Below are 15790 nucleotides of genomic sequence, written 5' to 3' on the forward strand. Positions count from 1 at the left end.
ATACAAGATTGAAGTGGTAACCAATCTATCCACCTTTAGAGCACCGCATAGATTACAATGAGTTGTGTACTCTACCCGAGATAAGAGTTGAGCGCCCAGCAGTATACCTGGTTACCAATTGTGAACTTTTTAGTGGGAGGCATTTCACACCTTGTTCACACCTATGCAAGACTAAGAGCTGGTACAGGCTTATTCTGACTAACCTTTCTGACAGTTAAATGTAAAGGGTAACTTTTTAAAAGTTATATCTCTTCAGTATTTATTATAAATTTGAACTTATCATGGAAGTCGTTTTTTGATAACTAGTTAGAAATAATGGTTTAATTATTTTTCTAGCTGACACCTTAAACAATTTAGCAGTATTAGCACTTTAATCTTCTATATGGTTTTCTACATAGGACAGCTAGGCCTGCCACAGTGGAACTAGATTTTCAGTGCTTGTCACTCTAAGGACAAGATAACATTATTGTTTTACATGCCCCACTTTTAAATACCATGCACCCTAGCTCGTGGACTATGAGTCTTACATAAGAGTGACTTGCTAATATTTAAAAGGGGAGATTTTTAACAGTCAAAAAGGGTTGTTTTAATAGGTTGCAATGCAGTTTTACACAGCAGCAGGTAGGTTTGCAGCCATGTTGGCACTGCCACTGTAGTGGATAGCACAATAGGCGCTGCAGTCCACAAGTGTATAGCAAGGAAACAACGGTCCCTGTGGACAATGTAAATTATATATAAAAGTATTTGTACTCAATCGTAATATTCATGGGTAAAGATAAATCACAAAGAAAGTCATAAATACACACAATAATTCATTTTGAAATTCTGACTTTTTATAAGAATTGGGATGCAGTGGAAAAAAGTTGGCAAGTTGGAAGTGCTTGGTGTCCCAAGTAAACATAGAAACTAGACTAAAGGAGTGACAATTTGTGACATAAAAATAGGTTTCAAAATATAAAAACACACGACCATGAAACAATATACAATAGTTCTTAACAGCCTTCTAACACAATAATAGGGAGTCTGTAAGATGGTTAATTGTATGAATCTGTGTCGATGGTATTTTGACCTCCCAAACAGTAGGGGGTCTCATCAGGACCTATCAATGAGGGACAACTGCAAATGAGAAAGTAATAAACTGAGTAAACTAAAAGGAGAGGTAGAGGAGCTTAAGGAGTAGAGGGTATCCCAACAAGATAGTCAAGAGCTCCTTAAAACGTGCCTGGTTTTGCCCAAGAGAAGAACTGCTTATTACCAAAAACAAAACCCCTTTTGAGAAATTGATTTGTGTCACCACATTTGGCAGCCACACAAATAAGATTTGCAATCCTATTTTAAAAAACTGGCATCTAATTAGAATCACTGATCTCACCATGGAGACCCCTCTGTTTGCTTTTAAACGCAGTAAAAATATAAAAGATCACTTGGTACACTCTTCAACACAGTGCAACAGAAGTGAAAAACCTAAGCCCATAGAAGTGGCATGGGGCCTCCCACAAGTAAAAGGCCACTTCCGATGTGGGATGTGTATTGCATGCACCTTTTCATTTGACACTAAAGTTTTTGAACATGGTACATGGTTTCTCAAATTGTAACTCACGTAATGTGGTGCCCAGAATCCTATAGCCAACAAAAACAGGGTCAGACAAATAGGCACAAATTTTGGGATAAACTGCAAAAAGTGCAGGGTCTAACAGTTGTTATGTGTGTACTATGAAGACTGTCATTGTCAAGATCTATTGTATGTGTACGTGTAGATGTAAATGTCTAAATGAGCTCCAGAAAAGCCAAGTCGATTAGAAACAATGCTGTCAGGACATTAGTTGATATATTGACAGTCCCACTGGAGTTTCAGAAATGCACAGTGCACAAGGCATGGCGCCATCGCCTGAGCTGGAGTGAACCTCTCATGTGATTGACTTTGCCCCAGCCCTCTCTGTCTGGCAGAAGTTACCTTAGTCTGTAACTGACATTTCCATAGCTCTATTTGCTTTTCGGGTTCCACTTGCCATTTGTTTAACTCTGTCTTATGCCTAAAGATGGTTCAACCTAACATGTGACAAAGTCTGCAACAACCCTACAGTCCTTTCAGAGGTGCATCTAACTTGTGACATCTTCAGTCCCAATAATGCATCCTACAGGCGGTGCCCTTGACATGTGAGTTCCTCTGTCCATGTGAGACCTGCCTGTCAGAGAGGCAAACTGTGGGTCTGGGTCTGACTCTTCCCTGGACTAATCTGCCTGTCAGAGAGGCAAACAATGTGTGACTGACTCTCCCTCAGATTTATCTGCCTGTCACAGATGGATCTGGCATTTGTTACACTCTTCCCCAATCAGTGTTGCTGCCCCACCATCCTTGGTGCAGTTGGCGTATATCACTTCATCCTTAACAGGCTGTCTCGGATGTATGACGTTACAACGCATGCTTTTACCACGCATGCTGTTACAATGCGGTTTTTACATCGCATACCATTACAACGCATAGCGCTTTTGGGTGCTGGATAGTGAATAGTTTAATTTACTATTCCAACTCCAGTCCCCGTGGACACTAGGGAAGGTTATTGGATAGTAAATTAACCTATTCCCTATCCTAGAGCGCCCCCCAGCGCAATGCGTTGTAATGGTTTGCGTTGTAATGACCGCGTTGTAATGGTAGTGCGTTGTAAAAGTTTCGTTGTAAGTGATGTTTCCCGGCTGTCTCATGGCACCAGACATGTGGCCAGCTCTGCTCTAGCCCTACTGCCCTGTCAGATGTGCACTTTACATATGGCTGACTCTGCCACCTAACTGACCCTGTCTTAACATGAGGCTTGACGACATCATACCTCAAAGGTGACTGACTCCGCCGCAGCCTTTGGTCTCTCTCAGCAGTTCTCTCACACCTGGAGAGTTGAGCCTTTCATCTCACTCTGCTTCCTCGTGAGCTCTCTTGTGATGCTTAAGTGCTCGTGATAAGTGCAATGTGATCATGAAGGGCTCCGCTACTGTGAAAACCAATGGGCAGGTTTACAAACATTTTGCCCTGGATAACCATCACAAAAGTGATGCTAGCGAGTGTGAAATGTATTTAGCTATTAACTTTACAGCACAAAACTTGTTTTGCTCTAGAAAGCACCCTCAAAGTAACGCAAAGAACTGCTTTGCATTACTTAGCGTGAAGGGGGCGTTACATGGGTGGAACATGGGAGTTCCCTTGCAACCACCCAGGCCTTTTGATGCAAAACCATATTTATAAAAATGTGTAAACATAGTTTTGTGCCAAAAATTAACACCCCTTTAAAGGAGAAGCTAACAAGAGAAATGCTTTCATTTCTCCGTGCTTTTCCGACTTTGCATGCGTGCTGCACGCATACAAAGTGGGAAAAGCTTTCCATTGTGTCTAGGCATAATCTTTTGTACACGAAGGGTACACTTTTTGTACAATACCTATGCTAGACACACACCCTGGCGCTATGGCGCTAAGGAGTGTGCTTGGCGCACGGCCGCAGAAATTAGCGCCGGCACAAGGGAAAGGGGAGGAGAGAGTCATATCTCTGAAGATATGGTGCGCTCCAGCTCCCTCCTTGTTGCGTAACGCAGCGCAACCTCGCGGGTTGCTGCGCTGTGTTGCGTTGATGGATCAAGGATTCAAGAAAATGAAACTTGCTCGGAAAAATCCCTCATTAACTGTACTAATTGGTAAAAATAGTAAAGAAAACAAAATTAATAAACACACAACATTTACATATGGGAAGAGAGCTTTATGTATGCTAATTAATGAAGAATAAAATGCAATGCGACTAAAACCCGCTTTAAACTGAATAACGCTTTTGCGAGTATGCGAACTAGGAGTACGTAGATAGTAACGTGACTAACCCATTTTGAGAAGGAACACTCTCATGCACACACAAGAATTACTAACATTAGGTCTTGAGGCATCGCATACCCGGCATATGCTTGCCTGAATTTAAAGAGAGCTCTTACTTCTAATGCTTTTGCCTAAAGAAAGAGATAATAACATGCCATAGAGTAGAAGTGGGTGGTGAACAGTGAAAATCATGAATTTGAGAAATTAACATTTGTTTATTATTCCTTTGTTAATAGCGTATGTTTGGGCCTACTTTGGTACGCATTGGGAAAAAAAGATGGCGGTGAAATGGAGGCAAGCTACGCATGCGCAGAAAAGTCATGATGTGACCCGCTGACTGAGTCGCTGACAGACTGCCAAGAGTCAAGGACAAGAGACATGCTAAAGTTGTTTTCAACTGTGAAACTGCATATAAAATGTTATTTGATTTGCAACATTAGATATATGGGAAAGAAATAAAAGAAAATAAGAATGAGCTAAAGGGGAATAGTTTGTTTAACAAAAGGGAATTATTAAAAAGGGAATATGAGACGACAACTCCCCTGTCCCTGTCCAATCAAAGTCCTTATTCCATCTTTATTTGAACCTTTTGAGGGTGGGACATGCAGAAATGAAGACTATAACTAGAATGACTTAAAGATTAGGAGTTATTGAAAGGAGGGTCGATGTGCATGTAAGCGAGGCAAGGCAAGCCCAAGTGCAGGAAAGAGGCGAGGGCTACTGCTAATGAGGATAGAAGAGAACAGACGGGGAAGATTCATACCTGAATGACAACCTGATTAGATTGAAGATTCCGGAAGAATATCGAGGAGGCAGATAGTGTAAGAGAGGGATGCGCCTGGTTCGTCGGGTCTGTGGAGAAGTTTAGTAAGTAAGTCTCTCAGGTGGTGGTGTGAAGTGGCTGTGGCAAGGGATGTCGAGGGTCAGGCGTACAGAGACGTTCTGTATGCGTTGCAGTCCTATCAGCAGTTTGGCCGGCGCTCCCGCGTAGAGGGCGTTTTCGTAGTCCAGCCTGCTGCTGACGAGGGCCAGGGTGACCGTTCTTCTTGTGTCGGTGGGGATCCATCTGTAGATCTTTCGGAGCATGCGGAGGGTGTTGAAGCAGGAGAATGAGATGGCGTTGACTTGCTTGGTCATGGAGAGTGTTGAGTCGAGGATAAATCCCAGATTGCGTGCGTGGTCGGTGGGTGTTGGTGCTGCTCCCAGGGCAATCGGCCACCAGGAGTCGTCCCAGGCTGAGGGGGTGAAGTCGAGGATGAGGACCTCTGTCTTGTCCGAGTTCAGCTTCAGGCGGCTGTTCTTCATCCATTCGGCAACGGCTTTCATTCCTTTGTGGAGGTTGGTTTTGGTGGTGCGAGGGTCTTTGGTGAGGGAGAGGATCAGCTGTGTGTTTTCGGCGTAGGAGATGATGTTGAGGTCGTACAGTATGGTGACGCGGGTGAGCTGGCCATGTAGATGTTGAACAATGTCGAGCTGAGGGATGATACTTGGGGTACGCCGCCGATGATCTTGGAGGCTTCAGACCATAAGGGGGGGAGGTGGACGCTCTGAGTTCTGTCAGAGAGGGAGGAGGTGGTCCAGTTCAGTGCTTTGCCTCGGATTCCTGCGTCATGGAGGCGAGTGCATAGGGTGCGGTGGCAGACCGTGTCGAAAGCGGCTGAGAGGTCCAGGAGGATGAGGGCCGCGGTCTCGCCATTGTCCTGCAGTGCCCTGATGTCATCGGTGGTGGCAATGAGGGCGGTTTTGGTGCTATAGTTGCTGCGGAACTAGGACTGGGACGGTTCCAGGATGTTGCTCTCCTCGTGGTAGCGGGTCAGCTGTTTGTTGACTGTTTTCTCTATGACCTTCGCCAGGAACGGGTGCAGGGAGATGGTCCGGAAGTTCTTGAGATCCCTCAGGTCTGCCTTGGGTTTCTTGAGCTGGGCGTTGATCTCGGCGTGCTTCCAGATCTCCCGGAAGGTCGCGGTCTCGAAGGAGATGTTGATGGCCTTGCGAAGGTGGGGTGCGATGGTGGCGCTGGATTTGTTGAAGATGAGGTGAGGGCACGGGTCTGACAGGGAGCAGGAGTGGATGGTGCTCATGATTTTGATGGAGTTGTCGTCGTTGATGTTAGTCCAGGTGAGCAGGGAGTCGCTGTGGGTAGTGGCCGTGGGGTCTGAGGTGTCGTTGGCTACCGTGGTGGTCTGGTTGTCGAAGCTGTCGTGGATGTCTGTGATCTTGTGGTGGAAGAAGGAGTCAAGGGAGTTGCACAGGTCTTAAGATGGTGGGATGTCGTTGGTGTTGGAGCTGGGGTTGGAGAGTTCCTTCACAATGTTGAAGAGCTCTTTGCTGTTGTGTGCGTTGTTGTCGAGGCAGTCCTTGAAGGAGGTCTTTTTGGCGGATCTGATGAGGTGATGGTGTTGGCGCATGGCGTTCTTTTGGGCTGCTTGGTTCTCTGGTGTCTGTTCGTGGCGCCATTTCTTCTCCAGTTTTCGGCAGTTTTGTTTGGAGGTCTGGAGGCCCACAGAGAACCAGCTGGCATTCGTGTTGGTGCGTCTGTTGGAGTGATTCTTGATCGGGGTGAGGGTGTTGGCGCAGTCGTCGATCCAGCATCTGAGATGGCTGGCGGCTGCATCGGGGTCAATGGGGTCTGTGGGTGAACTTCGGGCGAGGGTGGTGTTTAGTTGGTCTTCTGTGATTTTGCTCCAGCTACGGCGAGGGGTTTGTTGGGTGCGGTGATGCGTGGTAGGTTTCCGAAAGGTGAAGTGGATGCAGTGATGGTCAGTCCAGTGGAGTTCGGAGGTGTGGCTGAAGGAGACGTGGGATCTTGCGGAGAAGATGGGGTCCAGCGTGTGGCTGTCAGAGTGGGTGGGCGTTGTCACAAGCTGTCTGAGTCTGAGGTTGGAGAGGTTGTCGACCAGGGTGGTGAAGTTGGCGTTGTTGTTGTTCTTGAGGTAGAAATTCAGGTCTCCAAGGAGGATGTAGTCTGTGGAGGTGAGGGTGTGTGTACTGACGAAGTCGGCGATGGAGTCGCTGAACTGTGGCCAGTGTCTGGGGAGTTTGTAGATCAGAGTTCCTCTGAGGGTGGTGTTGGGATCAGTGTGGATCTGGAAGGGCAGGTGTTTGGGGGCGTTGAGGGTGTCGTCAGAGTTAGTCGAGACCTTGAGGGTGGACCTGTGGACAATGAAGATTCCACCTCCTACTCCGTTGGTGTGGTCTCTGCGGGTGATCTTGTAGCCATCCGGGATGACTATGGCGATGTCCGGTGCCAAGGAGTCGTTCATCCAGGTCTCTGTCAGGAAGGTGACGTCTGGGGAGGATGTGTCAAGCAGTTCCCAGAGTTCGACTGCATGTTTGCGTGCAGAGCGGGTGTTCAGGAGTATGCATCTGAGGTGGTTGTGTCCTGTCCTGGTGGGTGGATTGGCGGGTCGGGTGCTGCTGAATCTGCAGTTCCAGCAGGAGAAGTGTCCTTGGGTGCGCTTCAGGGTGGCCTGGAAGCAGGTGTGTGCTCGCCTGGTGTTGAGTAAATTGTAAATTGTAATGTAAATTGATACTTGTATAGCGCACTACTCACCCGCAAGGGTCTCAGGGCGCTTGTACGAATACGGCTGTGGAACCCATCCTGGCTTTCCCTTTGAGGTGTCCACTCCTGGGCACCCCTAAGGTGAAGGCCAGGCATCCTTAGCGTTGTGGGGGCCGTTGTGGAGATTAAGCAAGCTATTGCCCAGAGTTGCAGAGTGGGACTCCATGATTGGAATAGGCACCGAGGCGAGAATTATCAGGTCCGTGGAATTTTGAGCCCAAGACCCGCCGAGGCGGGGAATTGAACCCTGGTCCCGGGCTAGACCTCTGCATCAGGGTCTGCCGCTCTAACCATTGAGCCACACTTCTCCACTGAGTACGTGGAGGGTGCTGGCATCGTAGCGGAGAAGGGCGACGTGGCGTTCGCGGGGACCAGGGGGTCTGGCGTTGGGCGACTGAAAGGGGGAACTGATCCTGTTTTCCCAGGTATTTATTACGTGTGCAGTAAAAATGCCTATTACAGGTTGCCTACACGATGGTATGGTAGTTGTTATTTTGGCATTGTATTCCCGAAGGTATATCACATAACTAAGAACAATGGAATGGATGTAATAAGTAAAGGACTAAATAGAAGTAAAAGAGCATGTTTTCAGAAATAGTAGGTGACATATCTGGTGCACTGATACCATCAGTAGGAGTCGTATTGAACTCACATAAAATACGACAATTATCCACAGTAGTTGATCGTTTATCAACAGATACTGCTGGAGGGTTCTTAATGATAAACACTGAAATGGTTGCAATCAGAGCTATGGTTTTGCAAAATAGACTTGTCCTTGATATTTTATTGGCAAAAGAGGGTGGAGTCTGTGGCATGTTGAAAGTTCAACACTGCTGTACATATATCCCAGTCAAAAGTAAAGGTATTGAGGAATATATCAAGAATATTACAAAGATTCATAAAGATTTGCCCCAACTGGAGGTTGACGGTGTTTGGGAACGACTCAGTAAAAGTATTTCCACTCTAGGTAGCTGGTTTTCCACTTTTGGGAGTAGCTTATTAGGTAAAATATTTATCCCTGCAATTTCAAAAGCATTAGTAATATTGATGATAATAATGACCTTTAAGTGTTGCAAGGGAAAATTGAGAACTGGGTTGATGATTGAAACCAAGAATAAAAGGATGGGAAGAAAGAGAAAAAGGGAAGAAATTGAGTTTAGATGAAATAATAGCAAATCTATATGGAAAAATAAAAGAGCTGAATATGAAACAGAAAAATAGAGAATGTGTTGAGAACACCATAGACATCAAGATTAACTAATAAAATTGGCACTTGGTAATGATGGGTATTTTATGATGGCTCTAAAATACCATCAGAGGGGGGATTGATGGAGCAAGGATTCAAGAAAACGAAACTTGCTCTGAGAAATCCCTCATTACCTGTACTAATCGGTAAAAATAGTAAAGAAAATTAAATGTATATACACAACATTTATATATGAGAAGAGAGCTTTACATTTGCTTAATTAATGAAGAATAAAATGCAAAGACACTAAAACCCGCTTTAAACTGGAAAACGCTTTTGCGCATGTGCAAACTAGAACTACGTAGATAGTAACGTGAGTAACCCATTTTGAGAGGGAAAACTCTCAGGCATGCGCAAGAATTACTAACATTAGGTCTTGAGGCATCACATGCCCGGCATATGCTTGCCTGCATTTAAAGAGAGCCATTACTGCTAATGCTTTTGCCTAAAGAAAGAGATAATAACATGGGATAGAGTAGAAGTGGGTGGTGAACAGTGAAAATCCCGAATTTGAGAAATTAACATTTGTTTATGATTCCTTTGTTAATAGTTTACGTTTGGGCCTACTATGGTACGCATTGGGAAAAAAAGATGACGGTGAAAAGGAAGCTAGCTACGCATGTGCTGAAAAGTCATTATGTGACCCGCTGACTGAGTCGCTGACAGACTGCAAAGAGTCAAGGACAAGAGACGTGCAAAAGTTGGTTTCGACTGTGAAACTGCATATAAAATGTTATTTCATTTGCAACATTAGATATATGGGAAAGAAAAAAAAGAAAATAAGAATGAGCTAAAGGGGAAGGGTTTGATTTACAAAAGAGAATTATTAAAAAGGGAATATGACAGCATGAGTTGACTACAACTCCCCTGTCCCTGTCCAATCAAAGTGCTTATTCCATTGATATTTGAAACTTTTGAGGGTGGGACATGCAGAAATGAAATGGCTTAAAGATTAGGAGATATTGCAAGGAGGGTTGACATGCATGTAAGAGAGGCGAGGCAAGCACAAGTGCAGGAGAGAGGTGAGAGGTGCTGCTTATGAGGAAAAGAGAGAACAGACTGGGAAGATTCATACCTGAATGACAACTTGATTAGATTGAAGATTCCAAAAGAATATCGAGGAGGGAGAGAGTGTAAGAGAGGGATGCGCCTGGTTCGTCTGGTCTATGGAGAAGTTTAGTAAGTATTGCCCTGTCCTATAGTTTTTGTCTCCTGATTCTTAATCAGGGGACATCCACCAGTCCTTTGGCCAGAGGGTTGGTTTTCCCTTATCACCGTTGGGTAACTATTATTCTGTCTTAAATTTGAATATCTTTTGAAAATGTATGATTATCATGCCTTTTGTCTCTTCATCTATCCACTCGTAATGCATTGATTTGTTGAATGAGTCTGTTAATTGAATGGGTTTGTTAAATGAATTTTCTCTCCCATGAAAGTTGATGGAGTTTGCACTGTGAATTTGTAGTAATGAGCGTTCATTTATGAAAGAAATTTAGATTAAATTAATTGAATCTTACCCAGAGTCTGTGATTATTTCACTGAGATCTGTAAGTTAATTGGTTAGTTGTTAATATCACCAACTACTCAACTAATGGTCCATTGACCAAAGGAAGAGTGTTGATCTGTGAAGATTAGTTAGACATTGAATAAATTTCTCAAGAATAAATTTGGGTCTGTGTTATGTTTTCAACTGAAAATGCATCTTTTAGAAGTCAACCATATCCTAGCATATCCTAGCAACCAGTTATGCTGTTGGAATTCCTGCTGTGGAAGCCAACAGAAGATCTTGGCTGGGGAGCTTGGCTGTGGATGGTGGAAAGTTTTTTAGCACCTTGGGTTTGTCCAGTGCCTATCACCAGGTGCGTTACAACCAGAATCTAAACATCTAACCTCCTTCATAATACCTGAAGGAGCGTTTCAGTTTATTCAAATGCCTTTCTGCCTTGCTTCGGAATCTGCTATATTTGAAAGAATAATGCAGGGCATATTAAAAGGCATAGACAATGTTTTGGTATTCCAAGATGATGTTCTGATTTGGGGAATAGACAAATCACAACATGACAATGTTTTGTTAAAGGTTTTGACTATATTAGAACTAGAAGGTTTAACTATCAGTTTGCAAAAATGTAAATTTTGCAAGGAGGAAGTGGAGTATTTAGGACACATGTTGTAGCAGGGTGGTATTAAACCTAAGTTAAATTTAGTAGAGGGTTTAAAGAAAGCTCCAGCCTCTTGTGACAAGGATCAACTAAGATCTTTCCTCGGTTTACCCGAATATTATGCAAAATTTGTACATAATTTTTTTGAAAAGGTGCACCATTTGCGAGAATTAATGAGAAAAGGATTTGTTTTTAACTGGTCTGATGAATGTCAGGTTGCATTTGAGGCTAATAAAATGGCAATTGGAAACGCCACTGCACTTAGACCTTTTGATCCAATGGACATAACCATAATAGTAACGGATGCTAGTGGGTATGGGCTGGGTGCTGTGTTGATGCCAGAACATGAGGGTAAAAAAAGAGTCATAGCCTTTGCATTGCGCACCCTTAGAGGTGCAGAAAGCACATAATCCACTGTGGAAAAAGAGGTGTTGGCCTGTTGGTGGGGAGTCCAACATTTCTGGGTATTTGTGTGGGGCACTAAGTTCGAACTCCGCACTGACCGCAGGCCACTAATAGATATATTTTCCACAAGTGGTGCAGCGAGAGCTACTCCACGTATAGCCAAGTAGGTGTACTGCTTGCAAGAATATTCTTTTGTGTTAAAGTATGTAACTGGCATTAGGAATGTTAATGCAGATTGTTTTTCTCGTTTACCAGTTCAAGGAAAAAGCGATTAATATATAGTAAGAGAAGACTGGTTGATAGCTAATGTTGAGGATGTTTGTAATGCCATTAACGAGGTGGAGTGGAAGGAAGCTATTTTGACTGAACATATTTTAGTTAAAGTTATGGAAAAATTGCCTTATCAGAGAAGTTGGAGTTTTCATGAGGAATTTGTAATTTACAAGGATGTCTGGGAGGAGTTATCTGTTGTGAATCGTATTGTGAAAAGGAATGACAAATTGGTAGTTCCTGAGAATCTTAGGGAGAAGATCATGTTTTTGTTACATGAAGGGCACGGAGGGATGTCGGCAATGAAGAGGAAAGCCAGGATGGATTTTTGGTGGCCAGGAATGGACAAACAAATTGTGAGATTTGTTAGAGACGGTGTGTCTTACACATGTAGTGATAAGATGCATGTATTGAGGGCGACATCCATTAACCCTGTGCATTTGCCTCAAAGGGCATGGGACACAATTGCTATGGGTATTTTGTGGGTTTGGGAGAAAGGTATGCCTTAGTGTTGATAGACTATTTCTCCAAAGGGCCGGAGGTGGCATTTGTTAAAGAGGTAAGGTCTTCCAACATAATCAGTTTTTGTGAAGAAATTTTCCACAGGGAAGGTTGTCCTGCGGAAATAATACCAGACAATAGTCGTTCCTTCTAGCTGTGGTATATTGTGCTGTTCATATGCAATTCTGCCTTTGGCACCCTCCCCTCATCTGTATTCAAAAAATGTTTTCTCCTGTTGTCATATATCTCCCGTCCTCCTTGAGCGCAGGCCTGATGGCTGTATTATTGCTATATTGCCTTGATTGTATGTTTGATGTGTTGTTTCCTTTTGTTTTATATAATAAAAAGTTACAACAAAAAAAATAGTAAAAAAAAAAAAAAAGACAATGGTCCCAGATTTCTATCTGTAGAATTTAGTGAATTCTTGAAGTGGTGGGGCATTCAGCACGTCCAAACCCCGGTTTAGTGGAGTGCTTTAACCGTGTTCTAGTTGAAAATATTAGGTTAGCTGTTTCCATGAATGAATATTGAAGAAGCCAAGTTAAGAAAATACTATGGAACTACAGGACAAATCTCCATACTACCACTGGAGAAACCCCATTTTGTTTGCTTAAGGGAAGAGTTCCCTGCACTGTGGCTGTGCCTGCCTGGATGGCAAGGTGTGGTAAAAGGGATGTTGATTATAAGTTATTGCAAGACAGGGTTAGTAAATGTCAAGATGCTCATGAACAACAACACAATGACAAGTTAACAAAGTTGGAGAGGGTTTTTGCAACTGGAGATTTTGTGAAGACATGTTCTGACAATATGATGAGAAAAGGTAGTTCCAAGTTTTCTGAACACAAGAGAGTTGAGGAAGTCAAAGGAAATGTCATTACGTTGTCTGATGGAAGGTGGTGGAATGCCTGAAGAGTTGTCATGTGTAGTGATGTAGAATTAAGTGAGTGGAAGAAGAAGAATAAGTGCCCTCACATATTTGTACCTATGGGATCCAATTTCAAATATCATAGTGAACGTTTGAGAATTAGACCAAGGACATTGGACAATTATATATGCACTTGTCATTCTTCTTCCAATTATTGTAATTATTTTATTTGTGTGTTTGTTTTCATTGTTCATTAAGAAAGGAAGATATTATATGTTTTCAATTGAAAATGCATCTTTTAGAAGTCAACCATATCCTAGCAACCAGTTCTGCTATTGGAATTCCTGCTGTGGAAGCCAACATAAGAGCTTGGCTGGGGAGCTGAGTGGTTGACTGCTTGGGGTCACTACATATCTTCAATAAATCCTTTTCCTGGAAAACTGTGTCCTGTCTACTTAAAAGTCTGCAGTGAGTTAACTAATCAAAATCAAAGTGGAATTACAAAACTTGACCCCCAGCGAAACAGCCAGGAAATGTGAATGTGTATATGGGCCCATTTGAGATTTATTGACTATGAAGTGTTTATCCCTGGCCTTTCGCTGGATCAGCGTGGCTTTGTGTAAATCTCCCCACAAGACTGCTATCTTTAGCAATAAATGGTTTGAACTGTTTCTCTTGTTAAATAGAATAAAATACTGGAATTTAGCAGCACATTCTGCCATGTCTAGTGAAATGAAAACGCAGGAGATTTGTAAATCATTTCCCCAAGTCAGCAAACAAAAATGTGTTGCACCAGGAAGCAGCAATGTATGCACAGAGAGTCCATGGACACACACAACGCACTCACACGCATATGGAAGTACCACACGTAGGCATCCTTAATGTAGGCTGCTAGTGCTGTACACACAGAATATATGTAGGACAGGCAGCAGCAGTGCAGCATTCGCCCAAACACACAACCACACACAAACTCTGCGCGAGGCCTAAAGTGAATTGTGGTCTGAACGTTTATTGTCTCTATGCACCTGTGTGTTGTTCTGTGTGTGTATATACATGAAAGTCTGTTACTGTGTGCATGTGTCCATCTGTGTGCAAGCACTAGACAAAAGAAAACCTATTGGTTTTGCCAACACTTGGCAGCCAAAAAGGACAAGCTTTTATGGGCATAAAAGGCACATTTATACAGCTCACTTTCACCTGATAGGGGTTTCTTGACGCTATGGACAGAACACAGATGCTTATTAACACCCACTTCAGTGATACTCGTTAAGGATGGAAGAGTTAGTGACCATGGGGTTAAACACAGATCCCTCCAATGAATGCATACGCCCACTGAACCAGAACACCCGAGACATATCGTGATTTGTTTTCTTTATTTACAGATTTCCATCCATCATTATATACCTGAGGCTTCATTTTGCACTAAGGTACGTTGGAGAATGTAGCATTAAATAAGACATTTAATAGCGCATTTGAGGAGCACTTATCACGCTGTCATGAAATTCTCCTAAAGTGAGGGACTCTGCCCCAGCCCTACAACCCATACAAAAGCGCTGACGAATAACTGACTCAGCACCAACCATGGAGTCCTTTCAGAGGCGTCAGCCTCCCATTAAACCCGCCTGACATATGCCTGACTCTGCTTGTCACAAAACTACCAGTATTCTCTATTGGACGACATGTTTATGCGTTGAGCTAGTGAAAATGCAAACCACAGAAACAAAACAAGCATTAGAGGCCAAACTAGACGGACAATAAATCCATTATTATTGTACACTGCACTGGAGTATGGTGGCATTTCATGTGATGCGAATGGGGGACATGCAATTATTTTAGAATAGATTCGTTTAATAAAAAATATCATATAAAGAAAGAGCCTAAGAGATGGGAACTCTAGGCACTCGACTGCCGAACTAGAAATGCAGCACTTGTATTCACAAAATTGGCCTTACCTTTAATTTTCGATTTCAGCTTCAAGGACAGGCATTCACGGTAAAATCAGTTGACCTAAAATAAAAATAAAAGTTGTAAATCCGCAAAATTCTAATATGCAAATATACAAACAAACCGCGTATTTTAGGTAGCTTCCTCTATAACAGTAGAAACGTAAATCAATGCAAAAGCTTGTGCGCGCATTACTTGCTCGACAGTACCTTTCCAGTCCTGGCGCAGGCGGAGCCCTCTAACCCCTGTCTGACCCCTGTCTCCGCTGGAGCATGCAGACGCACCTTGCTTGCCCTGGCCGAGCCCTTCTGGCCAGCAGGATGGGGTGCTGCCGGCCACTGCTGCCTGTGGGTGTCGTGAAATGCGCGCTCTACATTTCAACGAGCACAGGAGCCCCCACACACATTCCTGTCCCCGTGCAGAGCTCCTCGACAATAACACAGAAGCAGATGCTCGCGGGTGGCAGAAGGCTGGCAGTATGCACGCGCCGCTGTGTAGGTGTTGAGGTGGGTGTGCGCGCGGTGCCTCGCCTAGCAGGCACTGAGCCGCGTGCCATCTGTGGACGCGGTGCCCAAACTTTCTTACGAACGGACGTATGTGTGTATGTGACTTATACTGCACATTCCTAGCTGCACATCAACGACCCCCTCCCCCCCTTCCCCCCGATAGGGGTGATGTTTACAGTAGTACGGAGGGGGGACGGGGTGCTGGGGGAGGAGGGAGAGAGTGAAGGGCGTGTGAACAGAGTGCATCCGAGGCCCCGGACGGCAGAGCATGAGCTATCGCTGCTTGCCTGCTAAGCCATTCAATATGCTTTTATTTTATGACGTGTTCTATCTGCCTGATTATGAAGCACATTATCACCATATCACACTTCGATTTGATAGCGTTGAGACAGTTGGAGGCCGGGCTTTAAGTGGGCCGTGTCCTGCCGGTGCTGAGCACCGGCACCTCTTAAAAGCAGGTGCTGAAACGGGTCCCTATCGGGCAC

General features: G+C 44.0%; 1 protein-coding gene across 3 annotated transcripts in view; it reads right to left on the minus strand.

Moving 5' to 3' along the window:
* MAG (myelin associated glycoprotein) overlaps positions 1 to 15790 on the minus strand; it is a 404692-nt gene that overhangs the window by 293424 nt on the left and 95478 nt on the right. For 2 of the 3 annotated variants that reach the window (XM_078655319.1, XM_078655321.1), the window contains exon 2: positions 14808 to 14862. The gene's annotated coding sequence lies outside the window, so the exon portion shown is untranslated. Of the gene's footprint in view, positions 1 to 14807; positions 14863 to 15008; positions 15081 to 15790 lie in introns of those variants that run through there. The other variant, XM_078655320.1, reaches the window with a different exon arrangement.

This window comes from Lissotriton helveticus, chromosome 7, assembly GCF_964261635.1.
Source record: "Lissotriton helveticus chromosome 7, aLisHel1.1, whole genome shotgun sequence".
Classification (NCBI taxonomy): domain Eukaryota; kingdom Metazoa; phylum Chordata; class Amphibia; order Caudata; family Salamandridae; genus Lissotriton; species Lissotriton helveticus.